Raw genomic sequence first — 11,126 nt, 5'->3', positions numbered from 1 at the left:
ATACATATAACACATTTAAAAAAACACACAATAAAAACACAACATATAACAATACATATAACACATTTAAACGAACACACAATAAAAACACAACATATAACAATATATATAACACATTTAAAAAAACACACAATAAAAACACAACATATAACAATACATATAACACATTTAAAAGAACACACAATAAAAACACAACATATAACAATATATATAACACATTTAAAAAAACACACAATAAAAACACAACATATAACAATACATATAACACATTTAAAAAAACACACAATAAAAACATGTTCGAGACAAAAAAAATAAAAATAAAAATAAAAAGAATAGAAAATAAAATAAAAGAAGAAAAACACACAAACAAAAACTGCCGAAAATAATAATAAAAAAAACCTCAAATCAAACTGCGATCCCTCGTGTTTGTTCAGGTCGGCCACGGGTTCATTTTTAATGTGATTTTTTAGTAATTCTTTTAAAACTTGCCTTACTAGGTGCTTCAGTGATCATAGTTGTTAACTTGTTCCACATTGTGATAGCCTTACACATAACAGATCTATATCAGCACATACTCTCTGTGTGCTCTGGCAGTGAATACCAGATGAAGCTGAAGTGAGGATATTGTTTTGTTTTGTTTCCTATAGCCCTTGAATGCAGCATGCATCAGGTCTCTTCCTTGTTGTGTGGGTTCTTCAGTGGAACCATGAGTGAGTGGAACAACTTCAAAGTGACACATGACACATTTCTGCCTGATCTTCTTTTCTTCATCTTGATAAAGGAAATATGACTTGATCACATGTTTGTGTGGACAGCAGCACCTCACTGAGTCAGGCTGAAAACCACCATGAAGGAAACATTATCAACATTATCAACTGAACAGAGGAGGAGGAAGTTAACTTTCTGTTAACTCATTCACCAGCAGATGGCACAACAAGCCTGAACTGCAGCACCTTGGACATGCAGTATGATCCTGTGCACCATGCTGTCATATTTCATGTCCATCAATAAGTTGAATTCTTACATTTCTTCAGTAAAGATTCAAGCTTCACACTTCTTGTATGGCGCTGTATGTAACTGACAGAGCCCTTGAGTGTCTCAAAGAGCAGCTCCTCAGGATTGACTTGAGTTGCTGACTTGTACTCACTGAGGTTTAATACCTTAGAAGAGAACAAGAAGGCAGTAACATGACAGCTAGGTAGCTTATTACAGTCCTGTGACAGCCAGGTAGCAGATTGTTTTCTGTTTTTTTGTCAGAGCATTTCATTTATTGATTGCATCCCGAAGGATGCAATGAGAATTTCAACAAATACAACAAAAAAATGTTTTTAAAGAAGAATACCAACCTTAAGACCTGTATGATATTCCTATAATATTCCTATGTGGTATAGTTTAGTAACTTAGAAATTTGTCATTTATCAACGCACAAACTAAATTACCTCCATTGTATGTTGGGTTGGACACATAAAACCCAAACTATGTGAATGAAGAGACCCTTTAAAATGAGGAAGGATTACCTTATATACTGCTCGGTTCTCTGATTTACTGCATGCAGTTTGTGAACGGAGCACACCTGTCTTCATCACCCTCTGGGCTGATGATGTCACTGCAGTAAATGTGCTTTTCTGATGTTTGATATCTGAAGTTATTCTGGATCCATAATCAGGAGCTGTGTATCATTATTTATTCTGACTCCAATCTGTGTCTATTGTTTATAGATATCTGCAGGGCGTCCAGATGTTTCCATTAATAGCAGCGGAGTCCAGCTGTCATCCATCAGAGCTGACCCATATCTGCAGCCGTCGGCCTCTACCTGTCCTCCTCACCACGTTCTCCACAGCCAGCTAATGGAGAGGAATGGGCCGCTGCCACAGGCTAAACTCTACCTAAAAACACTAAACTAAAGGTTTATTGATGGTGAAACCTTCACATCGATAAGAAATAGTGTTAAAGGATACAGAAACAAGGCTGACCAGCCCTGAGCCGCAGTGTGAAACCAGCATCCAGCTGAAACACTGAGTATACACTGAGCAGATGGATTAGACTCTTCAGTGTTTCTAAATCTATGTACTGTGAAGGGTTTGTTTCTGTTAGAAGCTCAGGATTCAATGCTGAGAAACACCACAGTTAAAGGACTATTGTGGTAGTCTTTTAGACCAGTTTTGATAACTTTGTACTCATCATAGTATCTGCTGAGATCTGGGAACACAATAACATCACTACAACAACGTCATAGTATAGTATGGCGATTTTCTTTTTAAAAGTCATAGTATAGTATGTCGAAAAATGTATGTAAAAAAGTCATAGTATAGTATGTCGAAAAATGTATGTAAAAAAGTCATAGTATAGCATGTCGAAAATGTTATTAAATAAAAAAAGTCATAGTATAGCATGTCGAAAATGTTATTAAATAAAAAAAAGTCATAGTATAGCATGTCGAAAATGTTATTAAATAAAAAAAAGTCATAGTATAGTATGTCAAAAATGTTATTAAATAAAAAAAAGTCATAGTATAGCATGTCGAAAGTTTTATGAAAAAAGTCATAGAATAGTATGTCAAAAATGTTATTAAATAAAAAAAGTCATAGTATAGCATGTCGAAAATTTCATGAAAAAAAAGTCATAGTATAGTATGTCGAAAATTTCTTGAAAAAAAAGTCATAGTATAGTATGTCGAAAATTTCATGAAAAAAAGTCACAGTATGGTATGTCGAAAAAGTCATAGTATAGTATGTCGAAAATGTTATGTAAAAAAAGTCATAGTATAGTATGTCAAAAATTTTATTAAATAAAAAAAAGTCATAGAATAGCATGTCGAAAATTTTATGAAAAAAAAGTCATAGTATAGCATGTCGAAAATTTCATGAAAAAAAAGTCATAGTATAGCATGTCGAAAATTTTATGAAAAAAAAGTCATAGTATAGTATGTCGAAAATTTCATGAAAAAAAGTCACAGTATGGTATGTCGAAAAAGTCATAGTATAGTATGTCGAAAATGTTATGTAAAAAAAGTCATAGTATAGTATGTCAAAAATTTTATTAAATAAAAAAAAGTCATAGAATAGCATGTCGAAAATTTTATGAAAAAAAAGTCATAGTATAGCATGTCGAAAATTTCATGAAAAAAAAGTCATAGTATAGCATGTCGAAAATGTTATGAAAAAAAAGTCATAGTATTGTATGTCGAAAATGTCTTGAAAAAAAAGTCATAGTATAGTATGTCGAAAATTTTATGAAAAAAAAGTCATAGTATAGTATGTCAAAAATGTTATTAAATAAAAAAAAGTCATAGTATAGTATGTCGAAAATTTCATGAAAAAAAAGTCATAGTATTGTATGTCGAAAATTTTATGAAAAAAAAGTCATAGTATAGTATGTCGAAAATTTTATGAAAAAAAAGTCATAGAATAGCAAAAATGTTATTAAATAAAAAAAAGTCATAGAATAGCATGTCGAAAATTTTATGAAAAAAAAGTCATAGTATAGTATATTGAAAATTGAATGTAAAAAAAAGTCATAGTATAGTATGTCGAAAATTTCTTGAAAAAAAGTCATAGTATAGTATGTCGAAAATGTTATGTAAAAAAAGTCATAGTATAGTATGTCGAAAATGTTATGTAAAAAAAGTCATAGTATAGTATGTCGAAAATTTTATGAAAAAAAGTCATAGTATAGTATGTCGAAAATTTTATGAAAAAAAGTCATAGTATAGTATGTCGAAAATTTTATGAAAAAAAAGTCATAGTATAGTATGTCGAAAATTTTATGTAAAAAAAGTCATAGTATAGTATGTCGAAAATGTTATGTAAAAAAAGTCATAGTATAGTATGTCGAAAATTTTATGAAAAAAAGTCATAGTATAGTATGTCGAAAATTTTATGAAAAAAAGTCATAGTATAGTATGTCGAAAATTTTATGAAAAAAAAGTCATAGTATAGTATGTCGAAAATTTTATGAAAAAAAAGTCATAGTATAGTATGTCGAAAATTTTATGAAAAAAAAGTCATAGTATTATATGTCGAAAATTGAATGTAAAAAAAAGTCATAGAATAGTATGTCGAAAATTTCTTGAAAAAAAAGTCATAGTATAGTATATTGAAATTTGAATGTAAAAAAAAGTCATAGTATAGTATGTCGAAAATTTTATGAAAAAAAGTCATAGTATAGTATGTCGAAAAAAATAAAAAGTCATAGTATAGCATGTCGAAAATTTCTTGAAAAAAAAGTCATAGTATTGTATGTCGAAAATGTAATGTAAAAAAAGTCATAGTATAGTATGTCGAAAATTTCTTGAAAAAAAAGTCATAGTATAGCATGTCGAAAATTTCTTGAAAAAAAAGTCATAGTATAGTATGTCAAAAATGTTATTAAATAAAAAAAAGTCATAGAATAGCATGTCGAAAATTTCTTGAAAAAAAAGTCATAGTATAGTATGTCGAAAATTGAATGTAAAAAAAAGTTATAGTATAGTATGTCGAAAATTTTATGAAAAAAAAGTCATAGTATAGTATATTGAAAATTGAATGTAAAAAAAAGTCATAGTATAGTATGTCGAAAATTTTATGAAAAAAAGTCATAGTATAGTATGTCGAAAATTTTATGAAAAAAAGTCATAGTATAGTATGTCGAAAATTTTATGAAAAAAAAGTCATAGAATAGTATGTCGAAAATTTTATGAAAAAAAGTCATAGTATAGTATATTGAAAATTGAATGTAAAAAAAAGTCATAAAATAGTATGTCGAAAATTTCTTGAAAAAAAAGTCATAGAATAGTATGTCGAAAATTTTATGAAAAAAAGTCATAGTATAGTATATTGAAAATTGAATGTAAAAAAAAGTCATAGTATAGTATGTCGAAAATTTTATGAAAAAAAAGTCATAGTATAGTATGTCGAAAATTTCTTGAAAAAAAGTCACAGTATGGTATGTCGAAAAAGTCATAGTATAGTATGTCGAAAATGTTATGTAAAAAAAGTCATAGTATAGTATGTCGAAAATTTCTTGAAAAAAAAGTCATAGTATAGTATATTGAAAATTGAATGTAAAAAAAAGTCATAGAATAGTATGTCGAAAATTTCTTGAAAAAAAAGTCATAGTATAGTATGTCGAAAATGTTATGTAAAAAAAGTCATAGTATTGTATGTCGAAAATTGAATGTAAAAAAAAGTCATAGAATAGTATGTCGAAAATTTCTTGAAAAAAAAGTCATAGTATAGTATATTGAAAATTGAATGTAAAAAAAAGTCATAGAATAGTATGTCGAAAATGTTATGTAAAAAAAGTCATAGTATTGTATGTCGAAAATGTTATGTAAAAAAAGTCATAGTATTGTATGTCGAAAATTGAATGTAAAAAAAAGTCATAGAATAGTATGTCGAAAATTTCTTGAAAAAAAAGTCATAGAATAGTATGTCGAAAATTTCTTGAAAAAAAAGTCATAGAATAGTATGTCGAAAAAAATAAAAAGTCATAGTATAGCATGTCGAAAATTTCTTGAAAAAAAGTCATAGTATAGTATGTCGAAAATTTTATGAAAAAAAAGTCATAGTATAGTATGTCAAAAATGTTATTAAATAAAAAAAAGTCATAGAATAGCATGTCGAAAATTTCTTGAAAAAAAGTCACAGTATGGTATGTCGAAAAAGTCATAGTATAGTATGTCGAAAATGTTATGTAAAAAAAGTCATAGTATAGTATGTCAAAAATGTTATTAAATAAAAAAAAGTCATAGAATAGCATGTCGAAAATTTCATGAAAAAAAAGTCATAGTATTGTATGTCGAAAATTTCTTGAAAAAAAAGTCATAGTATAGTATGTCGAAAATTTTATGAAAAAAAAGTCATAGTATTGTATGTCGAAAATTTTATGAAAAAAAAGTCATAGTATAGTATGTCAAAAATGTTATTAAATAAAAAAAAGTCATAGTATAGTATGTCGAAAATTTTATGAAAAAAAAGTCATAGAATAGCAAAAATGTTATTAAATTAAAAAAAGTCATAGTATAGCATGTCGAAAATTTTATGAAAAAAAAGTCATAGTAGTATGTCGAAAATTTCTTGAAAAAAAAGTCATAGTATATTATGTCGAAAATTTCTTGAAAAAAAGTCACAGTATGGTATGTCGAAAAAGTCATAGTATAGTATGTCGAAAATGTTATGTAAAAAAAGTCATAGTATAGTATGTCGAAAATTTCTTGAAAAAAAAGTCATAATATAGTATGTCGAAAATTTTATGAAAAAAAAGTCATAGTATAGTATGTCGAAAATTGAATGTAAATAAAAGTCATAGAATAGTATGTCGAAAATTGAATGTAAAAAAAAGTCATAGTATAGTATGTCGAAAATTTCTTGAAAAAAAAGTCATAGAATAGTATGTCGAAAAAAATAAAAAGTCATAGTATAGCATGTCGAAAATTTCTTGAAAAAAAAGTCATAGTATTGTATGTCGAAAATTTCTTGAAAAAAAAGTCATAGTATAGTATGTCGAAAATGTTATGAAAAAAAAGTCATAGTATAGTATGTCAAAAATGTTATTAAATAAAAAAAAGTCATAGAATAGCATGTCGAAAATTTCTTGAAAAAAAGTCACAGTATGGTATGTCGAAAAAGTCATAGTATAGTATGTCGAAAATGTTATGTAAAAAAAGTCATAGTATAGTATGTCAAAAATGTTATTAAATAAAAAAAAGTCATAGAATAGCATGTCGAAAATTTTATGAAAAAAAAGTCATAGTATAGTATGTCGAAAATTTTATGAAAAAAAAGTCATAGTATAGTATGTCAAAAATTTTATTAAATAAAAAAAAGTCATAGTATAGTATGTCGAAAATTTTATGAAAAAAAAGTCATAGAATAGCAAAAATGTTATTAAATAAAAAAAAGTCATAGAATAGCATGTCGAAAATTTTATGAAAAAAAAGTCATAGTATATTATGTCGAAAATTTCTTGAAAAAAAGTCACAGTATGGTATGTCGAAAAAGTCATAGTATAGTATGTCGAAAATGTTATGTAAAAAAAGTCATAGTATAGTATGTCGAAAATTTCTTGAAAAAAAAGTCATAGTATAGTATGTCGAAAATTTTATGAAAAAAAAGTCATAGTATTGTATGTCGAAAATTGAATGTAAAAAAAAGTCATAGAATAGTATGTCGAAAATTTCTTGAAAAAAAATCATGGTATAGTATGTCGAAAATGTTATGTAAAAAAAGTCATAGTATAGTATGTCGAAAATTTCTTGAAAAAAAAGTCATAGAATAGTATGTCGAAAAAAATAAAAAGTCATAGTATAGCATGTCGAAAATTTCTTGAAAAAAAAGTCATAGTATAGTATGTCGAAAATGTTATGTAAAAAAAGTCATAGTATAGTATGTCAAAAATGTTATTAAATAAAAAAAAGTCATAGTATAGTATGTCGAAAATTTCATGAAAAAAAAGTCATAGTATTGTATGTCGAAAATTTCTTGAAAAAAAAGTCATAGTATAGTATGTCGAAAATTTTATGAAAAAAAAGTCATAGAATAGCAAAAATGTTATTAAATTAAAAAAAGTCATAGTATAGCATGTCGAAAATTTTATGAAAAAAAAGTCATAGTAGTATGTCGAAAATTTCTTGAAAAAAAAGTCATAGTATATTATGTCGAAAATTTCTTGAAAAAAAGTCACAGTATGGTATGTCGAAAAAGTCATAGTATAGTATGTCGAAAATGTTATGTAAAAAAAGTCATAGTATAGTATGTCGAAAATTTCTTGAAAAAAAAGTCATAATATAGTATGTCGAAAATTTTATGAAAAAAAAGTCATAGTATAGTATGTCGAAAATTGAATGTAAAAAAAAGTCATAGAATAGTATGTCGAAAATTGAATGTAAAAAAAAGTCATAGTATAGTATGTCGAAAATTTCTTGAAAAAAAAGTCATAGAATAGTATGTCGAAAAAAATAAAAAGTCATAGTATAGCATGTCGAAAATTTCTTGAAAAAAAAGTCATAGTATTGTATGTCGAAAATTTCTTGAAAAAAAAGTCATAGTATAGTATGTCGAAAATGTTATGAAAAAAAAGTCATAGTATAGTATGTCAAAAATGTTATTAAATAAAAAAAAGTCATAGAATAGCATGTCGAAAATTTCTTGAAAAAAAGTCACAGTATGGTATGTCGAAAAAGTCATAGTATATTATGTCGAAAATTTCTTGAAAAAAAGTCACAGTATGGTATGTCGAAAAAGTCATAGTATAGTATGTCGAAAATGTTATGTAAAAAAAGTCATAGTATAGTATGTCAAAAATGTTATTAAATAAAAAAAAGTCATAGAATAGCATGTCGAAAATTTTATGAAAAAAAAGTCATAGTATAGTATGTCGAAAATTTTATGAAAAAAAAGTCATAGTATAGTATGTCAAAAATTTTATTAAATAAAAAAAAGTCATAGTATAGTATGTCGAAAATTTTATGAAAAAAAAGTCATAGAATAGCAAAAATGTTATTAAATAAAAAAAAGTCATAGAATAGCATGTCGAAAATTTTATGAAAAAAAAGTCATAGTATATTATGTCGAAAATTTCTTGAAAAAAAGTCACAGTATGGTATGTCGAAAAAGTCATAGTATAGTATGTCGAAAATGTTATGTAAAAAAAGTCATAGTATAGTATGTCGAAAATTTCTTGAAAAAAAAGTCATAGTATAGTATGTCGAAAATTTTATGAAAAAAAAGTCATAGTATTGTATGTCGAAAATTGAATGTAAAAAAAAGTCATAGAATAGTATGTCGAAAATTTCTTGAAAAAAAATCATGGTATAGTATGTCGAAAATGTTATGTAAAAAAAGTCATAGTATAGTATGTCGAAAATTGAATGTAAAAAAAAGTCATAGAATAGTATGTCGAAAATTTCTTGAAAAAAAATCATGGTATAGTATGTCGAAAATGTTATGTAAAAAAAGTCATAGTATAGTATGTCGAAAATTTCTTGAAAAAAAAGTCATAGAATAGTATGTCGAAAAAAATAAAAAGTCATAGTATAGCATGTCGAAAATTTCTTGAAAAAAAAGTCATAGTATAGTATGTCGAAAATGTTATGTAAAAAAAGTCATAGTATAGTATGTCAAAAATGTTATTAAATAAAAAAAAGTCATAGTATAGTATGTCGAAAATTTTATGAAAAAAAAGTCATAGAATAGCAAAAATGTTATTAAATAAAAAAAAGTCATAGAATAGCATGTCGAAAATTTTATGAAAAAAAAGTCATAGTATAGTATGTCGAAAATTTCTTGAAAAAAAAGTCATAGTATATTATGTCGAAAATTTCTTGAAAAAAAGTCACAGTATGGTATGTCGAAAATGTCATAGTATAGTATGTCGAAAATGTTATGTAAAAAAAGTCATAGTATAGTATGTCGAAAATTTTATGAAAAAAAGTCATAGTATAGTATATTGAAAATTGAATGTAAAAAAAAGTCATAGAATAGTATGTCGAAAATTTCTTGAAAAAAAAGTCATAGTATAGTATGTCAAAAATGTTATTAAATAAAAAAAAGTCATAGTATAGTATGTCGAAAATTTTATGAAAAAAAAGTCATAGAATAGCAAAAATGTTATTAAATAAAAAAAAGTCATAGAATAGCATGTCGAAAATGTTATTAAATAAAAAAAAGTCATAGTATAGTATGTCGAAAATGTTATGTAAAAAAAGTCATAGTATAGTATGTCGAAAATTTTATGAAAAAAAGTCATAGTATAGTATATTGAAAATTGAATGTAAAAAAAAGTCATAGAATAGTATGTCGAAAATTTTATGAAAAAAAAGTCATAGTATAGTATATTGAAAATTGAATGTAAAAAAAAGTCATAGTATAGTATGTCGAAAATTTCATGAAAAAAAAGTCATAGTATAGTATGTCGAAAATTTTATGAAAAAAAAGTCATAGAATAGCAAAAATGTTATTAAATAAAAAAAAGTCATAGAATAGCATGTCGAAAATGTTATTAAATAAAAAAAAGTCATAGTATAGTATGTCGAAAATTTTATGAAAAAAAAGTCATAGTATGTCAAAAATGTTATTAAATAAAAAAAAGTCATAGAATAGCATGTCGAAAATTTTATGAAAAAAAAGTCATAGTATAGTATATTGAAAATTGAATGTAAAAAAAAGTCATAGTATAGTATGTCGAAAATTTCTTGAAAAAAAAGTCATAGTATAGTATGTCGAAAATTTTATGAAAAAAAAGTCATAGTATTGTATGTCGAAAATTGAATGTAAAAAAAAGTCATAGAATAGTATGTCGAAAATTTCTTGAAAAAAAATCATGGTATAGTATGTCGAAAATGTTATGTAAAAAAAGTCATAGTATAGTATGTCGAAAATTTCTTGAAAAAAAAGTCATAGAATAGTATGTCGAAAAAAATAAAAAGTCATAGTATAGCATGTCGAAAATTTCTTGAAAAAAAAGTCATAGTATAGTATGTCGAAAATGTTATGTAAAAAAAGTCATAGTATAGTATGTCAAAAATGTTATTAAATAAAAAAAAGTCATAGTATAGTATGTCGAAAATTTCATGAAAAAAAAGTCATAGTATTGTATGTCGAAAATTTCTTGAAAAAAAAGTCATAGTATAGTATGTCGAAAATTTTATGAAAAAAAAGTCATAGTATAGAATGTCAAAAATGTTATTAAATAAAAAAAAGTCATAGTATAGTATGTCGAAAATTTTATGAAAAAAAAGTCATAGAATAGCAAAAATGTTATTAAATAAAAAAAAGTCATAGAATAGCATGTCGAAAATTTTATGAAAAAAAAGTCATAGTATAGTATGTCGAAAATTTCTTGAAAAAAAAGTCATAGTATATTATGTCGAAAATTTCTTGAAAAAAAGTCACAGTATGGTATGTCGAAAATGTCATAGTATAGTATGTCGAAAATGTTATGTAAAAAAAGTCATAGTATAGTATGTCGAAAATTTTATGAAAAAAAGTCATAGTATAGTATATTGAAAATTGAATGTAAAAAAAAGTCATAGAATAGTATGTCGAAAATTTCTTGAAAAAAAAGTCATAGTATAGTATGTCAAAAATGTTATTAAATAAAAAAAAGTCATAGTATAGTATGTCGAAAATTTTATGAAAAAAAAGTCA

The sequence above is a fragment of the Sebastes fasciatus genome, chromosome 23 (genome assembly GCF_043250625.1).
Source record: "Sebastes fasciatus isolate fSebFas1 chromosome 23, fSebFas1.pri, whole genome shotgun sequence".
Lineage (NCBI taxonomy): Eukaryota > Metazoa > Chordata > Actinopteri > Perciformes > Sebastidae > Sebastes > Sebastes fasciatus.
The sequence above is the reverse complement of the archived record's forward strand: the minus strand, read 5'-3'. Positions refer to the sequence as shown.